At 42.3% G+C, this 24577-nt stretch overlaps 1 long non-coding RNA gene across 8 annotated transcripts in view; it reads left to right on the forward strand.

The window, feature by feature from the left end:
- Positions 1-24577, forward strand: part of LOC147339776 (uncharacterized) — a 118302-nt gene that overhangs the window by 23928 nt on the left and 69797 nt on the right. The window lies entirely within an intron of this gene.

The raw sequence follows: 24577 nt of genomic DNA on the forward strand, positions 1-24577 counted from the left end.
CATATCATTTTCCTGGATCACAAAATATTAGTGTTTTTGATTTTTTTTAACCATCTCAAAATGTAAAGACCATCTGTAGCTTCTAGGATACAGAGAACTTGGCCTCTGGTGGTCCTCTGGTCATCCTCTGGTCATGGTATTGCAGAGTCTAGGGTAATGGGTTAGAAAGCAGTTTGTTGTGAAGCATGTTAAATTCCTTAAGCCAGTGTACATCTTAGAGCAACAAATAATGCCATGTGATTGAAGGTTGAAATATTAAGAGACTTAATTGTCACAGTCAGCTTGTTAGCAAATGAAGAAAAATCAGCAAATAGGATCTTTACTGAAGTGTTTTAAGACTATACTAATGCTGTGTTGTGTGGTTTTGAGATTTTTATTTTAAAGTCAGAGAAGGTATGGATATCTTGAATGCAGGCCGTTAAGAAGTCTGCCAAGGCCATGAATTTAAAGTCCTAGGAATTTTTCATTGTCCCTGGCTGCTGAATTGTAACAGCAGTTATTCATTAAGTTCACATTTTAAAAAATGTCAACAATGCTTCTTTATAGTTTATCTGCATTTGATACACTTCCAGAAAGATGATCCTTAATTTGGCTAATGAGTACATCCATTGTTATTTTAATGACAAGTAATTTACAGAAAGAATAGCTCTTCAGCAAGTATCCTTAAATCTGGAAGTATAAGTCCCCAGTTTTCCAGTCCAAGAAGGAGCAGTTGGTGTTAGATGGCTCCTGCAGGATGTGGCCACTGGAAATACTTCCTGAGTAATGAACCGGAAATGCAAAAGGAAGAAAACAACTTGAAATATGTTGGACATTTTATATCATAATTTTTGAGTTTATTTTTTGATTTGAGCACAAGTCACAAGTTGCAGAACATGGAGATTTGGGGGAGGTCTGGCCCATTTCCTGCAACCCCATATAACCCTCCTTGGTTCTGTCATAGAAGTTTTTAGATCTATTAATTTGAAGAAAATTGAAACCCATATTCACTAGGATTGTAAATAGAAAATTCAGGAAAATAATCAGTTTTTGAGCTCACCACAGTTTTCTGCAGAAATTTCACTCTTTAACTGAATTTTTTGGTGCATAAATAAGTCCCCACTGAGGCCAGAGTTCTAAGCAGACCTTATAGATATCTAAGATGAAGTGAACATGGGTTCTGTCCTCAGGGGGCTTGTGGTTCACTGAACCAACAGAAATATCCTAACAAATATACCAACTGCAGAACTTTCTTCCTAATCCTAGAACTCTTTTGTTGTTATTGGTTGGAGTAATGAATGTGGCATCCTAAGGTCAAATGTAATGACTGCCACATCCTACCATGCTCTGTTGCATGCTCTGTTGTCAAGGCTGTTAGTCACTCAGTCATGTCTGACTCTTTGTGACCCTATGGACTGTAGCCCAACAGGTTCCTCTGTCCATGTGATTCTCCAGGCAAGAATGTTGGAGTGGGTTGCCATTTCCTCCTCCAGGCAATCTTCCCAACCCAGGGATCGAACCACGGTTTCCCACATTGCAGGCAGATTCTGAGCCTCTAGGGAAACCCATTGTCAAGGCTAAAGTCTGTTTTAAAGAAGGTTAACTATGGCTTTGTTCTTGTGGTAATAGAAGAGATAAAGAGATCATTTACAAAGCTACGTCCTCAAAAATTGAAAGTATCTCATGCCAGCCATTGCCTGAGTTCATCTCACAGTGATTTTTAGCTGTTTGCAGAATCCAGTTTCTGTTATTTCGGCTGTCACTGTTTTTTTTTTTTTTTTTTCTTTCTTGAAGCTTCATGAATTAAATATTACTATTGTGTGCTGAGTCACCTCAGTCATGTTAGACTTTTGCAACCCCATGGACTGTAGTCTGCCAGGCTTCTATGTCCATGAGATTCTCCAGGCAAGAATACTGTAGTGGGTTGCCATGCCCTTCTCCAGGGTGTCTTCCCGACCTCAGGATGGAACTCATGTCTCTTAGGTCTCTTGCATTGGTAGACGGGTTCTTTACCAGTAGCGCCACCTATTACTCTTTTACAAATGGGTAAAATGAAGCTTCTGAAGATTAAAACATACAACAAGTACAAAGGTGATAAAAGTACTGTCAGCATTCACTTATCTGGCTTCCATGGGTTCAGCCAACTGCCGATTGAAAATATGCTGGAAAAAGAAAATTCCAGTAAGTTCCAAAAAAGCAAAACCTGAATTTTCCAGGCAGGCAACTGTTTACATAACATTTACATTGTATTTTCGATTATTTGCATATCATTTGCATTCTATTAGTTATTATAAGTAATCTGCTGTTGCTGCTGCTAAATCGCTTCAGTCGTATCCAACTCTGTGCGACTCCAGAGACGGCAGCCCACCAGGCTTCCCCGTCCCTGGGATTCTCCAGGCAAGAACACTGGAGTGGGTTGCCATTTCCTTCTCCAATGCAGGAAAGTGAAAAGTGAAAGTGAAGTTGCTCAGTCATGTCCGACTCCTAGCCACCCCATGGACTGCAGCCTACCAGGCTCCTCCGTCCATGGGATTTTCCAGGCAAGAGTACTGGAGTGGGGTGCCAGTGCCTTCTCCATATAAGTAATCTAGAGATGATTTAAAGTATATCATAGGTCGTACAGTAGGTTATGTGCAAAAAATTGGTGTTTAGAGGCTTGAGCGTCTGTGGATTCTAGTGTCTGCCAGAGCCCTAGAACCAGTCCCCCTCAGATAATGAGGGCTGTCTGTACTGGGAGAGCTTCAAGTTCAGACACTAATGTTGCCTAATCTCTTTCCTTCTCTTTGTACCTTACCATATGACTTAACAGTCACTGCTTCTGTTTTTCCTACAGAAAATTTAGGCAAATGAAGGCATCGACGAGTATTCTGACTTCCACTTAACTTCTTATATAATCCTTTGAGCAACCCATTATAGGAGAATGAAGTCATTGGGGACTTAGCGAGATAGATGAAACATTCTAGATATAGGAAAAAAAGTTCTAAGCAGCTAAAAGACAATTGGAGTGAAATACATCAGATGGATGCATGAGATGGCGAAGATGCTGAGCATTTAGTTAACCAGGTAGTAGAGGGTAGGAAGACAGGTGAGCACTGAGAACTTGATACTTGATCATTATCTGGAAGGTAATGAAAATCTTCCTAAAGGACAGTTGATCAGAGCAGGGATCAAGAGCTAAGACTTGAGTTGCAGGATTGATTCTCAGAGGGTTGAGATGGTCGGCATGAGACCCAAGATTGGAAGCTGTATTTGAAATGGTTGTTATTGACCAGGGTCTGTGACCTAGGAGACAATTGTTGCAAGGATGCCATTTGTTGGTATGATTGTAGAGAAAAGTGTATTAGCTTACTATGGCTGTGTAACAAATTACCACAAATTTAAGGGTTAAAATCACACCTATTTGTTAGCTCTTGGTTTTGTAGGTCACAGGTCTGGATGGCCTGCTGTGTTCTCTGCTCAGGGTCTCATGAACCTGAAATCAAGGTGTTGGCCATGCTAGGCTCTCATCTGGAGGCCCTGGGGAAGAATCTCCTGCCAGGGTCACTCCGGTTGTTGGTAGAATTCATTTTCTTGCAGCTGAAGAACTGAACTCTCCATTTCCTTGACAGCTGTCAGGTGGGGTCCACTCTTTCTTCCTAGGGGGCACCTATGTTCCTTCTCACATGGCCATTCATTCTCAAAGCAGCAATGGCACTGTTAATCTTTCACATACTTAGGACCTCTCTAAATTCCTCTTCCACTCTTGAGTTGAAAAATCTCTCAGCTTTTAAGGGCCCGTGTGGTCAGGTCAGGCCCATCTGGATCATCTCCTTCCCCTGATGTCAACTGTGCTTATAACACAACACAACCAGGGGAGAGATATCTCATGGCCCTAGGTTCTGGGGATTAAGGCAGACATCTTTGGCCACCGTTTCCAGCATTCTGCCTCCCACAGAAAATGACGAAGGTTTTCATCTCCTACTTTACTCCTTTGTAAGCTGTGCCAAAGAATTGATGCTTTTGAACTGTGGTGTTGGAGAAGACTCTTGAGAGTCCCTTGGACTGCAAGGAGATCCGACCAGTCTATCCTAAAGGAGATCAATCCTGGGTGTTTGATTGGAAGGACTGATGCTGAAGTTGAAACTCCAGTACTTTGGCTACTTGATGCGAAGAGCTGACTCATTGGAAAAGACCCTGATGCTGGGAGGGATTGGGGGCAGGAGGAGAAGGGGACGGCAGAGGATGAGATGGCTGGATGGCATCACCAACTCGGTGGATATGAGTTTGGGTAAACTCCTGGAGTTGGTGATGGACAGGGAGGCCTGGCGTGCTGCGATTCATGGGGTTGCAAAGAGTTGGACACGACTGAGCAACTGAACTGAACTGAACTGAACTGAAGCTGTGTTGCCTCTGATAAAAGTCAGTCCACTCTCTCCCAGGGTTAAAGGGCAGGTGAGAAGCACTGTAACTTTTCCTTCTGCCCCGACACTTGCTTCTTCCTGTATGGAAATCTGTGTCTTTGAGCGTTCTTTGTATGACTGCCTCCTGGATGTGGGTGCCATGAAACACCCAGAGGGTCCATCAGTTTGGTGCATCTCAGGGTTGTTGGGAAGAGACATATTGGAGGCCCAGATAGCACAAGAGGGCAGCACAGAGCAAGAGCTCATAAATGTTGAAATGTTGAAATGATCCTAGGCCTTTCAGATGTGATATGTCCTGCTGCTGCTGCTAAGTCGCTTCAGTCGTGTCTGACTCTGTGCGACCCCATAGACAGCAGCCCACCAGGCTCCCCTGTCCTTGGGATTCTCCAGGCAAGAATTCTGGAGTGGGTTGCCATTTCCTTCTCCATCTGTCTTCAAAGCATCATGTCCCCCAACATGGCACATATAATATGACCTGACCATAAGTGTACCCCAAAAATCAGCTCTCAAAAAATCTGCTTCTTGGAACCTCATTTTCTCCAACTTAGAAATGGGCAGATTTCATTCAAGGGTGAGACCTTTAAAATGGAAAAATTCATTTTTTGAATTCCAGCTATGTAAAGGTCCCCATTTACAAGCCTGATGGTGTGGTACAGTGTTTCACAACCTCTTTTCATTACTAATCCACCATGGAGCCTTTTCAAGCATGTTTTCCTAATTTCCCCCTCCGTGGAATTTTAACACTACAACTATACTGTATGTCTATTTACATATCTGTGATTTGTCCATAAAAAGTAGAAGATTTTTTGCTGCTAAAAACTAATTTTCTTTCCCTGGGGACAGTACCTCTCTCGCTGACAGTGCGTGTTGTAATGGGAAAAAGGAAATTGCTCAGTTTTTAATATTTATTAAATCTTCAGTATTCATGGTCTATTTGAGTTGGCATTTGGCAATAATACTAAAACATACTTAAGATTAATCCTGAGGAATCATAAGAATCTCTAAACATGAAAAGTCACCCAATATTTTATATTTAATGTAACAACTTGCAAAATCAAATGTGAAGTATGATTCCATTTTTGTGGATAAGATGTATAGAAAACTGGCTGGGGAGATTGATCTACCAAATGCCACTTCTTAGTGGTTACATTCTCCTCCAGGCATTTTGCTTTGGGGGAATTTTATAAATGAATTCATCTCACAGTTGTGTCAAGAAAAGTATTATTAGAGAAGGGTTCACCCTTCTTTTTTTTTTTTTCTTTTCTTTCAACATTTAAAGTGAGTGGGCAGGATCATCCACATGTTAGCAGAGAGAAAAATTTTTTGCATGGTCCACATGACTCCTTTAGCTCTCAAGAGGGCCTTGTGCCTCCAAGTTGATTGTTGTTTTCTTCTTATTTCTGCTTGAATGCATGTACATTATTTTCTGCAGAGAAATACCACCTACAAGGGAGTATTTCTTCTCTCCTCACCAGGTTTTGGTATCCCCAGAGTCCCCTTAGTCCTGTTTGTTTTAGGTATTTCAGGACTTACCGTAGGATTATGTGTGGTGAGTTTTTAAGCCCTCTTTTTAAAGTCATCAACTGCTCCTAATCTTAGCAAAATGTCAGGTTAAACTTTTGACAGGTTTGGGAACTTGACGTTTTGTAGCCCACTTGGAGTTATAGGCTGCTTCCATTCTGAGCACCTTGTTCCAATTTACATCAGAGGGAATTATGTGCAGGTCAGGGCTGAGAGTAGGTTATAATTAATGGGATGGACAAGTGGATTTTTCGTGTTTCATAAAATAAAATGGAAATCACATGTGCTTAGAACATTTGCATGTTTTTATATATTTACATTTATTCTAGTAAACATTAATTATAACTGATATATTTCTCCGAGGTCAAAGCCATTGTTCACTGCTTAGAAAGGATGGATGACAAGCTGGTTATACATTAGAAATGAGTAGTTGGGGAGATACTGGTGAGCGAGCTGGTGGAAGTAATTCAGTGTTAGGTTTTTGTCCTAATTTTCTCTCATGTTTAAAGCATCCACTTGCCAATATGATCCAGATGTCAGTCCTTCTCAGGGAGACTAGGGAGTGCTTAGCTTGTGAAATTGGTGAGGACACATGACCACTGCATAAGTATTAGTCTTCTTTTATTTAAGTTCAGAAGTAGTTGAAGCACTACCCGAATTTACAGCATCCAAATTTTCTTTACATTTATACATCAGAAACTTCCAACTCCTGGTGGATGTAGCAGTAGTATGTTCCTGAGGAAAGCAGTCTTTTGAGTCAGAAAAATCCAGATTCTAAACTGGACTCTGCCCTCTGCCAGCTGTGTGGCCCCGGGCTGTGTGCTGTGTGCTTAGTCACTCAGGCATGTCCGGCTCTTTGCGACCCTGTACTCTTTAGCCCACTAGGCACCTCTGTCCGTGGGGATTCTCCAGGCAAGAATACTGGAGTGCATTCCCCTCCTCCAGGGGTGGCCTGGGGCAAGACGCCATAATTCTGAGCCTCAGTTTCCCCATCTGCAAAATGGGGGAAATGATACAGACTATTTAGGGATTAGAGACAATTTATATAAAGTATTAGTCATTCAGTTATGTCCAATTCTTTGTGACCCCATGGACTATAGCCTGCCAGGCTCCTCTGTCCATGGGATGCTCCAGGCAAAAATACTGGAGTGGGTTGCCATTCCCTTCTCCAAGAGATCTTTCCAACCCTGGGACTGAACCTAAGTCTCCTCCATTGCAGGCAGATTCTTTACTGTCTGAACTATAAAACATGCCAGTAATGTGTATGTGAGGGAATGGAAGAAAAAAGGAAGCTCAACAGAAACCCTCTGTAAATTGCATTACCTGTCAGACATTTGGGTGTTAGGTGTATTAATGCATTCTTTATTGTTGTCTTGAAGTCTCCAGCCCCCCCACATAAATGTTATTTCATTAAGTTATTTCCTTTTACAGATGTTCTTTGTACAGAGGAATCAGTACAAGGACCCTGTCCATCAGGGTTTGGTGTTGTTCAGTTGCTCAGTCATGTCCTACTCTTTACAACCCCATGGACTGCAGCATGAGTCCTTCACCATGAGTTTGCTCAAACTCATGTCCATTTTATCAAGTTTGCTCAGACTCATGTCCATTGAGTTGGTGATGCCACCCCGCTATCTCATCCTTTGCTGCCCCCTTCTCCTCTTGCCCTCAATCTTTCTCAGCATCAGGGTCTTCTCCAGTGAGTCGGCTCCTTCATCAGGTTCCCAAAATATCAGGGTATAATAAAATAGCTAAGTAAGGCATCATGAGACCTTTCTGCCCTGTTCTAAGGAAGCCATTTAAGTATTTAATGAAAGAATAACTTTGCGTGTAGACACATGGTAACAGTCTACAGGACTTCCTGATGCCACTTCCACAAATGAGCTGGAAGAGTGTTTGTCGGTTTTAAATGCAATGAGCCGAATTGCCCTCGGGTTCCTTAACACTGCTTTTGAGTATCCCAGTTTACTTTTTCTTTTTGGAGTATAATTGCTGTACAAACATCCCAGTTTAGAAAGTTTCTGCAGAGCTCTCCAAGGTTTTAGGTCTGTAGTATTCCTTGAGGGGCCCTTGGGGGACGGGAATGTTCTTAGGTTTTGGGTATTAGGACCCTTCTTCAATGCAAGCCTTGGTAAAAAGATACTGAGAGAAGACAGTATAGATAGAAAGGCAAAATGAGCAAGAAGAAAATCCCACTGATCATGGGCAAAGTCTCCACTGAATTGCAGGTTGGGATCTAAAATGCATTTACTCAGTGTACATGTCCTCAGTATATACTCAATATATTTGTGCCAAAGACATATTAGTTGGTAAAAGTAACACGTAATGAGTATATTTATGCCTTACAGTAAACTCTTTTAGGGTTTAATGACTATACCATTTTCAAAACACTGTCACTATTTTGGCATCATTGATCTACCTATAAGGATATGTTCTGTAGCTCCATGAGTGAGGTGTGGCTGATCTCTTCAGCTTCATTCAGTCCTTTATAGAAACCTTTACAAAAATCATTGTGTGATTGACATGTATATGGTACTATGTATAAAATAGATAAATAATAATAGCCTTCTGTAGAGCACAGGGAACTCTACTCAGTGATCTTTGGTGACCTAAATGGGAAGGAAGTCCAAAAAAGAGGAGATATATGTGTATGTATAGCTGATTCACTTTGCTGTACAGCAAAAACTGATACAACATTGTAAGGCAACTCTACTCCAATAAAAATTAATGGAAAAAACACCCTATGAGCCCAGTAATTAACAGAGTTTCTGACAAATAATAGGATGTCAGTATGCTTAAGGTTTTGCCTAGTGCTGCTTTGACAATAAGTGCATGATAATGCCTCTTCCTTCTCCCCAAAGGTGTGAGGTCAGAGAAAGAAAAGGAGAGGGAAGGGGAGAGGGAGGGAGGAGCATGAGCCCAGTCTTATCTTCCCACTCAGTGTAGAGCATCTGGAATTGGAAATGATCTTAGCTGACATTTTCCAATCTCCTACCCAATGCAGGAAAATTCCTTCTAAGATAATTTCAACAAAGGGCAGGAAGCCTGATGTAAGACGAGAGGTCTCTTTCTGTAGGGTGGTGATTTGGTTCAGTATGGTGGTATTATTTGTAGGTTGAGGTGGCGTGGTGTAGAGTTGTGTGGGAAATTGGGGTGAGGGCTGGACTGGTGGTGACCACATTGTGGAGGGCCGTTTGGGACCAGTTTTGAGCTGCCATTTTGTTCCATTGTGGAACCTAAATCCTAGTGCTTTCTCAGTGAGTTTAAATATATCCATCAAAGGAATTTATGTGGTCTTTTAATATATGTTAATAAAATTGATTGAAAGCATTATATTAAAATTATTTTTTATACTTATTGAACATCAGGGAGAGAAGGAAGAATTTTTGCCAGTTTCCTTTGGCACGAAAACATGCAAAAACCTTAACTTACCCGAATTTTGCCAAAAGAATTCAACCTATTAACCACAATTTTCTATATTATACTTTTCCAAGAGATCCAAAGAAAAAAAAGCAACATTTTGGATTAATGTGAAAATTGATTGTCTTGGATACAAATATACATTCAACTTCGATCTCTTAAATCTTCTCTATTTACTATTAAAGGGGAAAAAAGATCTTTTTATAATAATAATCATAAGGAACAATGAAATTTGGGATTACCTAAGAATCTTCCAATTGGATTCAGGATACAGTTTGTAAGTTATGCAAGTAAATTGGACTCAAGCATTTTAGGAATGTTTCGACAAGGACTTTTTTCTAAAAAAGGTTTCTGTTTGGAGTTCAGTTAACCAGAAAATTAAATTAACCGGAACTCTTCTATTTCCAGAGAATTTCAATTACTTGGAGTTTGACTGTACTTTTATTGTAGTCTTGCTTCCCATGCAGATGTGAATTCCATGTTCTTTTTTTAAAATGTGTTGTATTGAAATATAGTTGATTTCCAATGTTGTGTTAATTTCTGCTGTAAAACACAGTGATTGTTATTTATTTATACTTTCTTTTTCATATCCTTTTTCATTATAATTTATCACGGAATACTGGATGTAGTTGCCTGTGCTATACAGTAGGACCTGGTTGTTTATCTCTTCTATATATGATGGCTTGCACCTTCCATTTTCTGATTTATTTCTTGCAGAGTGCTTAAGGACAATGAGTACCTCGAATGAGCAGGGTAATGGTGGCTTTTTGGTTTGGAATTTTAATTACTACTATTAATATCTATCCATATACATTGATATCTATAATCTGTATATAGAGAGATAGAAGCAGAGCTCCCTGGCAGCACTGTTTATGTTTAGAGAAATATGAGTAGATAATGCTTTCACTATGACTTGACTTCGATCTTTCTCTCCCAAGTATACTTTTTCCCTTTCAAACCTGCCATTTAGAATCGAGGAGTATTTTTTTCGAGACAGAACAATGTTTTCATCTCTGTTTCTTGAAGTAGTACACAGAAGGAAATGGCATCATGGTAAAAAGAATTTATAAGTGAAATTGGAATGTTTTGCTAAAGATAACCAGGAAATAAGGAGTGAAAGCCCTCAAGTAGCACAGAGGCCAGATGGTCTTTTTTTTTAATGCAGTCACTAAGCAGGAAATTCTGCTTGATTAAGAAGACGCTGGTCTTGATTTTCATTCACTGATTTTGAGGTCCCTTTTTTTTAATGGGTATATGTGTACACACACAAAACCCACAGATTTTATTCAGCCAGTTGATTGTTGGTGTCATTGTTAGCAGGACTCTTCTGATGAGAATGCGAAGTCTTAATGATAAAGAGGGAAATGGGTTCCCAAGTCTCAGCTCTGAAAGAACTTGGGATTGACACACTCTACCCCAAACAAGCCATCATTACCATCTCCAGCAAATTGTTGTAGGGTCTGGTGTTTTGTTGTGTTTTCTTTTGATAACCCAGAATGAGAAAAGCTGCATACCACAGTGGCTAAGTAGGGTTTTGTGAGATACAGGGTAGACTCAGGGGAGAAAAATAGAGGTTTTGGAGTTCAACACTCCAGGGGGCTAATGTGCATAAAGGACCTGAGTTTAATCCTCAGAGCTGCCAGTCAGGATCATGATGAAGAAGCACCCATGCAAAGAATTGCCTCTGGATGCTGCTAGGCTGGGGTGGGCACGGGATGCTGGGCACCTCTCTTTGGACTGTGATGTTTTAGCCATTGATATTGAGGGGAGCTTGCCTGGCATTGACTCGGACACAACAAAGCACCTTTCTGGAAAGTCACCCTGCCCTCGCCTTTCACCTATTGCTCAGCACCCCAGGAGTGAGCGATTTTCCAATCTGTAGTCTAAGGAAGAAAATGAATAGAGTTGCGAAATGGAATACTTGCATCCATTCACCAGGGAGAGTCACTTGGTGGAATTTGTAATGGAATGAATAGATGTAGACAACAGGCAGAACTGTTTGGAGCCGTGCCCTGAATCCGGTGTCTGTTGATTTAAATAAGGAAACTACATAACAAGCCAGCAGTCCTTACCATAAAGCTGATAAATCAGACAGCAAAAATTATTTTGTATTTATTTTCAAAAGAAATATATCACCACTTGAAGATAGCTTAGCCACCTGGAAAGGTCACTGTTCTCAAAGCTAGACATTTTTTCATAAGTGAATTTTTAAGCCCTAGGTTGCACCTCAAGTACTGACCCCTTGAAATGTCACCTTATCTTATATTCAAAAAGCCAGCTTCTTAGAAAATTTGATCCAATGAAAAGATAAAATGTGCAAGATGAAATGCACACTTATTAGCTTAAAATGGACCCTTTTTTCCCCCCTTTAAGAGTCACATAATCCTAAAGCACAAACAAACAAGACCCTAAGATCACAGCATTTGACATTATTTCCAGGGTAATATAGTGAGTTCCCATTTTATAAATCACATTTATCATCTCTCTCTGAAATAGGACAAGGAAACCTATTTTGATAATGCAAGAAAAATCTCAGAGTTTCACCGGCCTTGAGAGAATTTTGGAAGAGTTGTTAGAAGCCTGATAGCATTTATAGGATTTGTTTTCATATGGATCACAAATATGTATATACTTTACATAATTTTGTGCACAACTATCAAGCTGTAAAGAGTTTAAATCTTGGCTTTTAGGCCAAAAAGTCTTTGGGGTGGGGATAACACACTGTCTGAGAATTGCTGGCTACATAACCCCCTCTCTGCCCGCCACTCTGTCCTCTCCTAAACCTTGTGTGCTTCCAGGTAGAGTGGTCTGCACCTACCACCCAGACTCCCCAGACCCTTGACTTGGTTTCTGCTGCAGCCACAGTAGCAGCTCTTTTTTTCTCTCATGAGAGTTCCGTCTGTAGTCATCTCCCTTCTGGCCTCTTCTTGAAGAGATGAGCTCTGATGATCATGATCTGACGGCCATTCCAATTCTCCCTAGCCAGTGAGTTTCTTTCTGTTGAGATGCCTTTTGTTAATGCCCTTATTGTCAGCAAGACCCCAACAGAGCTCTCAGGCACTGGGACCATTTAGTATTAATTCATCTTTGATCCTTCAGTCATGAAGCCCTGGCTGTTCATTTCCCCTGTGCTGTTTGCCTACTTCTTTCCTTTCCTTTTTGAAATTTCTTCTCCTAGAGAGACAAAAACAGGTAAGACCAGAGAAAACCAATGAGTCTTGAAATGTCTCAATTTCCTTCACACCCTTTTGTGTAACCCTAACTGCGTGTCCATGGTTCCTTTCAACTTTGAGTTAATATCCTGCCACTAAATACTCAGACATTCAGGGAATTCTAAGTACTGTAGTTCCTGTTATTGGGTTTTTTTTTTTTTTTTTTTTTTTGGTCCACTGTGTGATGGCGACTTTCCTCTCTCAAATGGCCTTGCCCAAGTAAACAAAGAGGTCACTGATTCCCATAATTTATCATTTTGTCTTTTTATGTTAGAAATAGTCAAAGTTGGACTTTAATGTCCTTGAAGAAGAGATCATTCCTTAAGGAAATCTGAAACTAAATATTTAACAGCCTGAGAGACTGAATCATAAGTCTCTGGTCAAACGCTGGAAAGTTTTATCCTGAAATCAAGATGTTCTTTGCTTGTTTACTGGCAGAGGAAAAAGACAAAATATCAGCCAAAAGCCTCCACAGATCTGAACAGAAATAACTCCTTAGCTAAAGCTGACCTGCACTCACCCCTCTGCCTTCTAGCAAGTCATCCTTTCCGTTTCCTTTGTTTTATGTATGGTTCCTTGAAATTACCAGGTTTTCTCACCAGTTTCCCAGTTTATTTTAAGTCTACCTCATTAAAATTCAGCTTCTCCCAGGGTATACCTTTGGTGCCACATTCACTAGTGCATTCCCAGGGCCCCATCAGTGCCTAGTACACAGCAAAACCTCAGAAATACCCATTGATGAAAAAAATAATCAAGAGAAATGACTTTCTCTCTGGGTGTGCTACAAAATCATTTTAAAAGAATTTTTTTAATGCTTAAAGAAAGCCAAGTGAATGTACATAAAGGATTCCTAATGTCATAAAAGTATAAAACTAGCTTACTCTTCCAATCTCTTAAAATGAGTTTAGGTTAAGAGTAGGGAAGAGTTGAAGTTCTAGACCAGATAAAGGCTGATTTGGGATAAATGAGGAAGTTATTAAGGATTAATGAAAAAGTCTGTTTGGGCTTCCCAGGTCCTGCAGTGGTAAAGAATCCACCTGCCAATGCAGAAGAGACACAAGAGACACTGGCTTCAGTCCTTGGGTTGGGAAGATCCCCTGGAGTAGGAAATGGCAACCTGCTCTAGTATTCTTGCCCGGAAAACTCCATGGACAGAGGAGCCTGACAGGCTACAGTCCATGGGTCTCAAAGAGTCAGTCACAACTGAGTATGCTCACACACACTGGGCAAAACCTATAGGTGGGGCTTACCTGCTCTCTGCCAGTTTTCCTGGTGTCAGCTGACCTTAGAGGATGGTGGGGATAAAAGACATGGAACACTGTCTTGTGAGCTCCTCTTACTTCTGGTCTTCCATGGTACAGGAGTCATTTGTGTCAAGTTAGCTGGCTAGAGAGGACAAGATGGTTGGATGACATCTCTGATTCAATGGACATGAACTTGGGCAAACTCCAGGAGTTGGTGCGGAACAGGGAAGCCTGGCGTGCTGCAGTCCATGAAATCGCAGGGTCGGACATGACTTGGTGACTGAAGAGCAGCAATCGCTGCCTCTGCCATCACTGCTAGAAGGCCCAGTGGTGATCTCAATTCTTGGGACCACTACTGACCACATCTCCAGGAGGAGATGGAAGCGTTTCTTGGGGAATAATTCTTCATGGCTTTCTTATGGTTCTGTACCCCTCGTTAGCTGAGGTGCTGACTGCCTTTGTTCCAGGCTATCTTTCTAAGGATTTTTGTACAATGAATAGCCTTCAAAGGTTGAAAGAAAACATCTCCCCCCAGGGTAGAAAGCAGGATTGTTGCCCATTGTAATAAAGAACATGACACCCTCCAGGGCAGATGCTGGGCTTGTTTGCTTGCAGTCCATTATCAAAGATGCAGGTTTCCAAAGCTTGGGCTTGCTCAGCTGGAATGTAAACCCTTGTGTGTGTCACTTATGCCTAGGCTGCCGCTCCATGGGACTTGGGGACTTGTGAACAGGAAACACACGCTGCTCCCTGGGCCCTGACTCAGAAATGTTGTTTGTCTAATTCGGGACTCTCGTGTCTTCTGCCAGTGCTTTTCAGGAGGCTAACTGACTAGCTTGCAGGTAGCTTGAAACCCTTCACTGGTCTTGATGGTCCCCCATGCCCCACCCTGTGCCAAGGTCCTTTATTTCCTGCAAAATCAAAAATTCTGGCAAGGGATCCATGTGGGACATAGAACCCTTCCCTGAGGAGCAGAGAACTGCAGCCTCAAGACCGTGGTAGGCAATCCAGTGGTGATAAATAGAGGTACGTCCAAGTCTAGGAAATCGACATTGTCTGTATGAAGATGATTACAGAGTGACTACTGTAATAATAGGAATGCTAATTTATTACTCATAGACTCTTCCTTCATTGTAAGATACTCCATGAATGTTATTCAATGAATAAATGAATCAGTAGCCTTCCTGCTTCCAAACATGGTTTGAAGAGATTTCCAATGGGGGAAAAAAAAAAAAAAAGATCATTTGTGTATTGAAAGAAGAATGGGAAGAGGTGATTCAGGACAAGAAGGGGAGGAGGGTATGAAAGGTACAGTTTTGCCAGGCACTTTTAAGACTTTGTTTCACTTAATTCTCAAAGGACCCTTCAATAAGGAAGCTCTAGAAAAATATGAAACGGCTCTGTGAATGTAAGGTCCATTGGGTAGCTGGCTCCTATCTACCTCTGCTAGGAAATGGTGCATGCAGAGTTTGAACTCAGGTTTATCGGATTTTGAGGGACCCATTTCTCTGTACAACATCACACCGATGGCCTCATCCCAAACTGGGGCTTGCTGACAGCTCATCAAAGAGAAAGGTGGATGAAATGCATGGTCTAAAAGAGGAAAGCCTATTAGGTTCCTCTTTCATGGGTTTGCAAAGAGGTGAACATGACTTAGCAACTGAACAACAACAACTCATGTCACAATAGAAGGAAAGAATGGGGAAAGGGAAAAAGAAGAATACAAGGCACATGTAGAGAAGAGGAAAAAAAGCCTGCAATTTTAGCGACAATGTCAGATAGGATATATTATTTACTGTTCTGAACCCCTTCAGCTTAGAAACTGCAATAATAACAATAATCAATCTTATTATGTAAGTCCATTAAACTAAACACCGATGATCTTTTTAAGTGTATCATTCTACTAGCGTCTTTAGCAGAATTTGCATTGGAAGAAAAGTATAAGATGATAAAAGCATGACTTGACAAAACCTGGCTGTTCTGTTAATGCTAGCGAGTTGGCTGCAGCAATTGTTACTCAGAGTAGAACCTTAGCTTCTCTGGGAGTTCTGGAAAGCTCTATGTAAAGGTTATCTTTAAAGTGTAAGAGCATGCTCTGAATGCAGACTTTTTTCTTTTTTTTGGTAAGAAAAAATTGATTTTCTTAGGAATATATGCTGTTAGCTCAGCTATCTAACAACAACAAAAAAAGAATATTTTGTTTCAGATGGGGCAAAACATAGATCTAAAAATTTTAAGTGGATCATGGTTTGAAAGGGGAGTGATTAGTGTGATTTTAAAGCAGTTTTAATTTTATACTTTAAAACTGTGTGTGTGTGTGTGTGTGTGTGTGTGTATTAATGATAACCTAATTTTACTGCCCCAGACTTAAAGATTTCTTGCTGCCTGGAAAACTAGTTCATCCATTAGTACTGAAATTGATTCAAGGTATTTGTGCTCAAATTTCTCCCAAGAAGCTTCCCACCTTTGTTCTGTAGGGACACCCAGTTCCGACACTGTTCTTAATATCCTGTTTTCGTTTGTCAGCCCTCTTGTCCTTTTCAATGCCCTGTTCCCATGTTCCCTGTCTGTCTCGTGTGGTGCTTTACAATAACAATTCAGAACAAAAGAGTCCCTCCTCTTTCTGTTGCCTTTAAAAAAAAAAAAAAAAAAAGAATTCATTCCCTGACTGTAGGGCTTGAGTGATCACGGGAAGTATTGAAAACATGTTCTTCATAAGAGTTAACCAGGAGTTGTAAAGGAGGGTTACTTTTCTTTATTTTTTAAGATCGCAAAGTGGCTTCAGGGTCTTGTGAACACAAGGATTTTGTGGATGGCTGACTTTGAAGTGGAGAGTAAAAGCAATTTCCCTGGGAGTTGGTGAATGACAGGGAGGCTCTTTTATGCAAAGAGTCAAACATCACTTAGTGCCTGAAGAGCAACAAGGAATAACCGTTGCAAGTCCAGCCAAAAGCCACCGAAGGTGTTAAAACGACCGGTCGCTGTGTTGACAGAGAAACTGAGAGAAGTTCCATCTAAGGACAGACTGTGTGGTTGTGAAAACTGTCCTTGAGGAGAGGGAATGGTTTGGGGAGGCTGATTCCTGGGGTCCGTTTCTAAGGCAGATCCCCGTAGCATCCATTTCCGTCCAGCTGTGACCATGAGAAATAAGTAGTCCAGAATAGAGTGAAGCCAGCCAGAAAGACTAAAACAAATATTGTCTATGAACACAGGTATCTGGAATCTAGAAAAACGGTACAGAGGAACCTATTTGCAGGGCAGAAGTAGAGACGAAGGCATAGAGAATGGAGTTGTGGACTGAGTGGGAGAAGGAGAGGGTGGGATGGATTAAGAGTGTGGCACTGACCTATGTATACCACTGGGTGTGAAATGTGGGTTTGAGCTGCTTTTTCCTTCTGCGGCTGGACGGTTCTCCTGTGACCATGATTCAGTTCCTTTTTTGGCCTTTGGCGTGAAAACCTTGTACAAGGAAGATACAAACCTTCTCTGACAACTTCAGCGCCACATGCTCTGAGTCTGTGGAAGGTTTTTGCATCCTCCCCCCATGCCTGCTCGCTTTTGAAGGCAGCAACAGGGCAGTTGAAATTAAACCCAGGGTTAGAGACAGTGTCTGTCTGCAGCAGTCCCTGAAAGGCAGCAAGATTATCCATTTTGGGTCAAGGCGTTGTAAATATAAGCAGTCTCTTAAGAGTGATTGTGCTGTGCTTAGTCACTCAGTCGTGTCCGACTCTTTGAGACCCCATGGACTGTAGCCCGCCAGTCTAATCTGTCCACGGGATTCTCCAGGCAACAATACTGGAGTGGGTTGCCATGCCCTCCTCCAGCGGATCCTTCCAACCCAGGGATCAAATCTGGGTCTCCCACACTGTAGGTGGATTGTTTAACGTTTGAGCCACCAGGGAAGACCCTTAGAGACTGGGACACTCAAATAAATGAAGCTGTGCTGAGGAGTCAATTGTGACGTCAGCTTCAATGAGCCCTGTTATTTCTTCCTGTACATAATAATGTGTGTATCACTAAATCTATGAGGTTCAAGGTGAAACTGGCCAAATACCTCATTTACTTTGACGTGGACACTTATTGCTTTACCCTACATGTACCGTGGAGCAGGAAATGGCAACTCACTCCGGTGTGTTCTGCCTGGAAAATATCATGGACAGAGGAGCCTGGTGGGCTACAGTGCAAAGGGTTGCAAAGAGCTGGACACAACTGAGCGACTGAGGAGCAAACGTGTACCAATATTCAAAACATTAGGACGTGTAATCAATTGTGAAAACATTGGGGTCATTACTTATAATGAATGGAAAAATGTTCCTGGGTGAAAACAGCGTGAAATCTGGGTTGGGAGTCATGGCATATGTAATATTACGGCATGAATTGCTATGATACAGGCAGTGTTGGAAGTGTTAGTCACTCATTCATGTATGACTATGTGACCCCATGGACTGTAGCCCGCCAGGCTCTTCTGTCCATGGGATTCTTCAGGCAAGAATACTGGAGCGGGTTGCCATTTCCTTCTCCAGGGGATCTTTCTGACCCAGGGATCGAACCTCAGTCTGCTGCACTGCAGGCAGACGCTTTACCATCTGAGCCACCAGGGCTGATACTATGATACAATGTATATCTAAAATATATGTATTTCTTTGGAAGGAATAATGCTAAAGCTGAAACTCCAGTACTTTGGCCACATCATGCTAAGAGTTGACTCATTGGAAAAGAATCTGATGCTGGGAAGGATTGAGGGCAGGAAGAGAAGGGGATGACAGAGGATGAGATGGCTGGATGGCATCACCGACTCGATGGACGTGAGTCTGAGTGAACTCCGGGAGTTGGTGACGGACAGGGAGGCCTGGCGTGCTGCGATTCATGGGGTCACAAAGAGTCGGACACGACTGAGTGACTGAACTGAACTGAACTGATGGGAAAGTAAATGGCAACCCACTCCAGTATTCTTGCCTTGGAAAAATTCCATGGACAGAGGAACCTGGCAAGCTACAGTCCACAGAGTTGCCAAGAGTGAGACACCACTGAGCAACTAAATCATGACCACATGTATTACTGTGATACAACATACACCTAAAGAGGTTCAAGTAATCTTCTTTGTCTAAAATTGGATCAAGAATATAGCGTAATTCCTGGCAAAAATTGATTCTGTTTCTTTTCATACGAAATAGAACGCTTGCTGCTCAGCCGCTCAGTCGTGTCCAACTCTTTGCCACCCTTTGGATGGTAACCCACCAAGCTCCTCTGTCCATACATATTTTCCAGGTGAAAATACTGGAGTGGGTTGCCATTTCCTCCTTCGTGGTACACATATAATAAAGCAGTATGTGTCCACAGTGAAAGTAAATGAGGTATCTGGCAGTCCAGTTTCACCTTGATAAATTTAACACACCAACTCTTTCCTGTTTATATACAAGAACCACTCATTATCATGGGCTTACTCAGTGGCTCAGTGATAAAGAATCTGCTTGCGATGCAGAAAACACAGGAGACAGGGGTTCCATTCCTGGGTTGGGAAGATCCCATGGAGAAGGGAATGGCAACCCACTGAAGAATTTTTGCCTGGAGAATCCCATGGATAGAGGAGGCTGATGGGCTGCAGTCCAAAGGGTCACAAAGAGTTGATCAAGACTGAAGTGACTTAGCACGCACACACACACACACACACACATATTCATGCTACTAGTAATATTCCAATTTGTAGATGAGGAACTTGAATCTCACAGCTTAACATTTTCATCTAGCTGCTGCTGCTGGACTACAGCCCACCAGGCTCCTCCATCCATGGGATTTTCCAGGCAAGAGTACTGGAGTGGGGTGCCATTGCCTTCTCCGTTTCATCTAGCTAGTAAGTGATATTTCAGTGCAGGAGTTCTTACCAAGAATTCTGTGTTTTGACAAGAATTACATACTGAGTTACATATTAAATGACAGAGTTAATTATACATTCTTAAAATTCATTATGCTGACAATGAAATGATGCTTTTGAACTGTGGTGTTGGAGAAGACTCTTGAATAGTCCCTTGGATGGCAAGGAAATCCAACCAGTCCATCCTACAGGAAATCAGTCCAGAATATTCACTGGCAGGACTGCTATTGAAGCTGAAACTCCAATCCTTTAGCCTCCTGATGCTAAGAGCTGACTCATTGGAAAAGACCCTGATGCTGGGAAAGATTGAAGGCAGGAAGAGAAGGGGATGACAGAGGATGAGATGGTTGGATGGCATCACCAGTCCAATGGACATGAGTGTGAGTAAACTCCGGGAGTTGGTGATGGACAGAGAGGCCTAGCGTGCTACAGTCCATGGGGTCACAAAGAGTCAGACACGACTGAGAGACTGAACTGAACTGACTGAATGCTAACTATGGATCTTGCGGCCATTAGAACTTCTCCGTGGGAACTATACTTTTAATAAACTGGTACTCTTAGACAACGTGATTTAAGAAGTTAATCCAGGCCTCCCCTGGTGGCTCAGGGGTAAAGAATCTTCCTGCAAATCCTGCAACTAGAGAGTAGCTCCCATGGAGCAACAAAGACCCAGTGTTAAGAAAAGCTAATCCAATCAATCCTAACAATTAAAAAAAAAAAAAAAGATGCAATCCTCTTTCTACTATCATGGAAGGGAATTCCACTGTCTTCCCAAGTTAAGACACCAACAACGCAAAAACTTCAGCAAAGGGAAAAGACTGGAATTGAGTCCATGACTATTTGCCCTCCAGTGGACACGGCTGGCCGTTGGCAGTGCGGAAGTCTTAGGTTCTACCCGAGCCATTTTCAGCCACAAAGCAATTCTTGGCCAACGTTCCAGAGTCCAGTTTTCTGACAAAGTTCAGGAATAACCAGTCATTTTCCCCTTTGTATTCAATTTATCTTCAGTGCCATTTTACTATGTAGGGTTCACTGGTAGCTCAGAGGGTAAAGAATCTGCCAGCAATGCTGGAGACCGTGATTTGATGCCTGGGGTCAGGAAGATCCCCTAGAGAAGGGCACAGCATCAACTCCAGTATTCTTAGTGCTGCCCTGGTGGCTCAGTCAGTAAAGAATCTGCTTCCCATGCAGGAGACTCAGGTTTGATCCTTGGGTGGGGAAGATCCCCTGGAGAAGGAAATGGCAACCCACTCCAGTATTCTTGCCTGGTAAAATCCCAGGGACACAGGAGCCTGGTGGGCTATGGTCCATGGGGTCGCAGGAGTCGGACATGCCTTTGAGACTAAACCACCAGCACCAGCACCAGCACCAGCACCGGTAGTTTTGCCTGAGAAATCTCACGGACAGAGGAGCCTGGTGGGCTACAGTCCTTATGGTCCCCAGAGTCCGACACGACTGAGCGACTTTCACTTCAAGCACTGTCATAGATAGTGGGTGGGAAATGCAATCTTTACAAGGAGCTTAAAATCAACCTCTTATAAAAGCAAACTAAACAAACTGGAATATCACATGGTCATGATCTTTACCACTGTGTCTTCAAGGCCATGGCCATCTAGTCCCAAGCACCGTGCAAGGCACGGTTTAAGGAAAGCGTCGTACAAAAGAATGCCAAAGGGGAATGATATTCCAAAATACAAGCTGAGTCTTCCAAAAATCATGTCAACACTCCCAGATTGCATTTCTTCTGACAACCGTGTTTTTCTTTTCTCTCTGTCTCACTTGCTTTCTCTGCCTGCTTCCTTGCATCTCTCAAAGACTCTCTTTCTCGATCTTTCCTAAATGGAGCACTTAGCGATCTTTCCTCAGAGAAGGCGATGGCACCCCACTCCAGTACTCTTGCCTGGAAAATCCCATGGACAAAGGAGCCTGGTAGGCTGCAGTCCATGGGGTTGCTAAGAGTCGGACACGACTGAGCAACTTCACTTTCACTTTTCACTTTCATGCATTGGAGAAGGAAATGGCAACCCACTCCAGTGTTCTTGCTTGGAGAATCCCAGGGACGGGGGAGCCTGGTGGGCTGCCGTCTCTGGGGTCGCACAGAATCAGACATGACTGAAGCAACTTAGCAGCAGCAGCAGCGATCTTTCCTAAATAGAGCACTTAGCGACATTCTCTGTGATTGTCGGCCTCATTCTTTACAGACTCTGCTCAGAACACCTACCCATCAGTCACAGAAAGTGTGCTTGGCACTTCCCTGGTGGTTCAGCGGCTAAGATTGTACACTCCGAGCACAGGGGGCCCAGGTTCGCTCCCTTGTTGGAGAACTAGATCCTACACCCTGCAACTAAAGCTTCTACATGCTGCAACAAAGACTCAGCTCAGCCAAATAAATATTTAAAAAAAGAAAAGAAAATGGGGGTGCTGGGCAAGCCAGTTCTTTCCTCCGTGGATGTAATCCAAGCTGCATGAGACACAGAGTCAACACAGTCTGCCCTGAGACATCTCTAACATAGCTATCCCTTCATCCCCCAGTGCAGCAGTATTGGGGTGTTCTTATAAACTGATTAGGGTTTCTGGGTCAGGAAGAGCCCCTGGAGGAGAAAATGGTAAACCGCTCCAGTATCCTTGCCTGGAGAATTCTATGGACAGAGGAGCCTGGCGGGATTCAGTCCCAAAGAGTTGGACACGACTGAAATGATTTAGCATGCATGGATGCGAACACGACTTCACAATTCAGACTCTGGCATCTAGCAGGCTTCTGCTGGACCACCATGCGAGTTCCTTTAACACCCAAGTGCGTTCCCTTTCACGTTTTACTGGAGGAAGTGAAGCCCACACACTCTCCATACATCCTTCATATTTACCCACTGTCCCCTTTGTGACCCAGGACCCTCTTCAGAACACCACATTACCTTTAGTCACCATTGCTCCTGAGGCTCCTCTTGGCCATAACAATCTCTCAGAGCTTCCTTTGTTTTTGGAGATCTTGAGACTGAAGAAGGACCTGGCAAATATTTTGTAGAATGTCTGTTCCTACTGGGATGTGTTTGAGGTTATTCTCACGACTAGATTGGGTTATAGCCTTTTTTTTTGGAAGGAAGGAAGGAAGAATTCAAAGGCACCACATTCTATCAAGGGAATATATGACCTATAGGTCTTCCACTGGGGATACTGACTGAAGTCTTAGCTCTTAAGTTTCCTAGCTCTTAAGTTACTTCCTAACTGCTTTCCTTGTTTTAACCACTGGAAGAGACTCACTCACCACAGCCTGTAAGTAAGGAGTTAGAAATTCTATACCACATCTTCAAGTGGGAAGTCATTACATAAATTACTGGGAATTCTGTGCCTCTGTGTTGGAGCTTCACTAATCATACCATGAGATGAGATGGTTGGATGGCATCACTGACTCGATGGACATGAGTTTGGGTAAGCTCCGGGAGTTGGTGATAGACAGGGAGGCCTGGCATGATGCAGTCCATGGGGTTACAGAGTCGGACATGACTGAGTGACTCAAATGATACCCATCTTTTATTGCCAATAATAGCATTACTGGACATCCCCTGGTGGGTCCAGTGATTGAGAATTCGCCTGCCAGGGCGGGGGACACAGGTTCAGTCCCTGGTCTGGGAAGATCACACATGCTGAGAAGCAACTAAGCCCGTGTACCACAATTACTAAAGCTTTGCTCTACGTCCTGGGAGCCACTACAAGAGAAGCCTCTGGAATGAGAAGCCTACATTTTGCAACTAGACAATAGCCCCTGCTCGCTGCAACTAGAGAAAGTCCACATGCAGCAATGAAGACCCATAGCAGTCAAAAAAAGTTTTTTTAATAAATTAATTTTAAAAATAACCTTGCTATACAGAAAAGGATCAGTGCTTTTCTAAACAAAGGAGGAATCTGCTTTCTCCTATGAAACACTGCTGCCTGAAAGAACAATGCTAATAATTAGACATTTCTGAAATAGTTTCATGGCAGTCATTTGTATAATAAATGACTTCCCTAGCTGTTGAAAAATTACATTAAGCAGTTCAATAAGCTAAAATGCCAAGGAATTTTGCAAATATTTAGTTTGTGCATTGTATCTGCCAAACACTGGGTTAACACCTCAGAGACCAAAAAAAAAAAAAAAAGCAATAATCTATCCTAGGGGACTTCCCTGGAGACAGTGGCTAAAATTCCATGCTCCCAATGCAGGTGGCTGGGATTCGATCCGTGATCAAGGAACTAGATCCTACATGCTGCAAGTAAGACCAGCACAGTCAAATAAATAGATAAAAATAAATATTAATTTAAAACAAAATAATCTATCCTATTTTATTCTAAGATGGCTTCTGATGTTCTCCAAATTTTTGTCATCAATGAGAATTAAAGCTCAAGTTTTGCCCAACAGAGCCTATGAAGCCAATCCTCAAATCAAGTGTACCACATCATTTGGAGGGAGCTGAAATTTAAGGGAAGTTTAATTGCCTGTTTTCCAAAGAATACATTTCTCTTGGGGCAGGATCACTCTCACTTAGGTGGGAAGGAAAACAGAGTGGAATGTAATCTCTGAAGGACTTCCCTGGGGGCTCAGAGGGTAAAGAATCTGCCTGCAATGCACGAGACCTGGGTTCAATACCTGGGTCAAAAGGAGGGCTTGCCAACCCACTCCAGGATTCTTACCTGGAAAATCCCATGGACCGAGAAGCCTGGTAGGCTACAGGCCATGGGTTCGCAGAGTTGGACACGACTGAACAACTTCACTTTCACTTTTCAGTTAGAATATTTACATCCCTTTAAAAAGTCCTCTTGTGCCCATATTCAGGCAACTGCACTTTCAACTCAGGCAACTGCTATTCTCTAGGGAAAAAAATAAAAGTGCCTTTGCCTACATGTCAAATGAATGGAATCATACCCTTTATTTTTTGCTTAGCATACTGTTTTTATAGT

The sequence above is a fragment of the Bos grunniens genome, chromosome X (genome assembly GCF_055505025.1).
Source record: "Bos grunniens cultivar Pamir isolate PY7600 chromosome X, Bosgru_T2T1.0, whole genome shotgun sequence".
Lineage (NCBI taxonomy): Eukaryota > Metazoa > Chordata > Mammalia > Artiodactyla > Bovidae > Bos > Bos grunniens.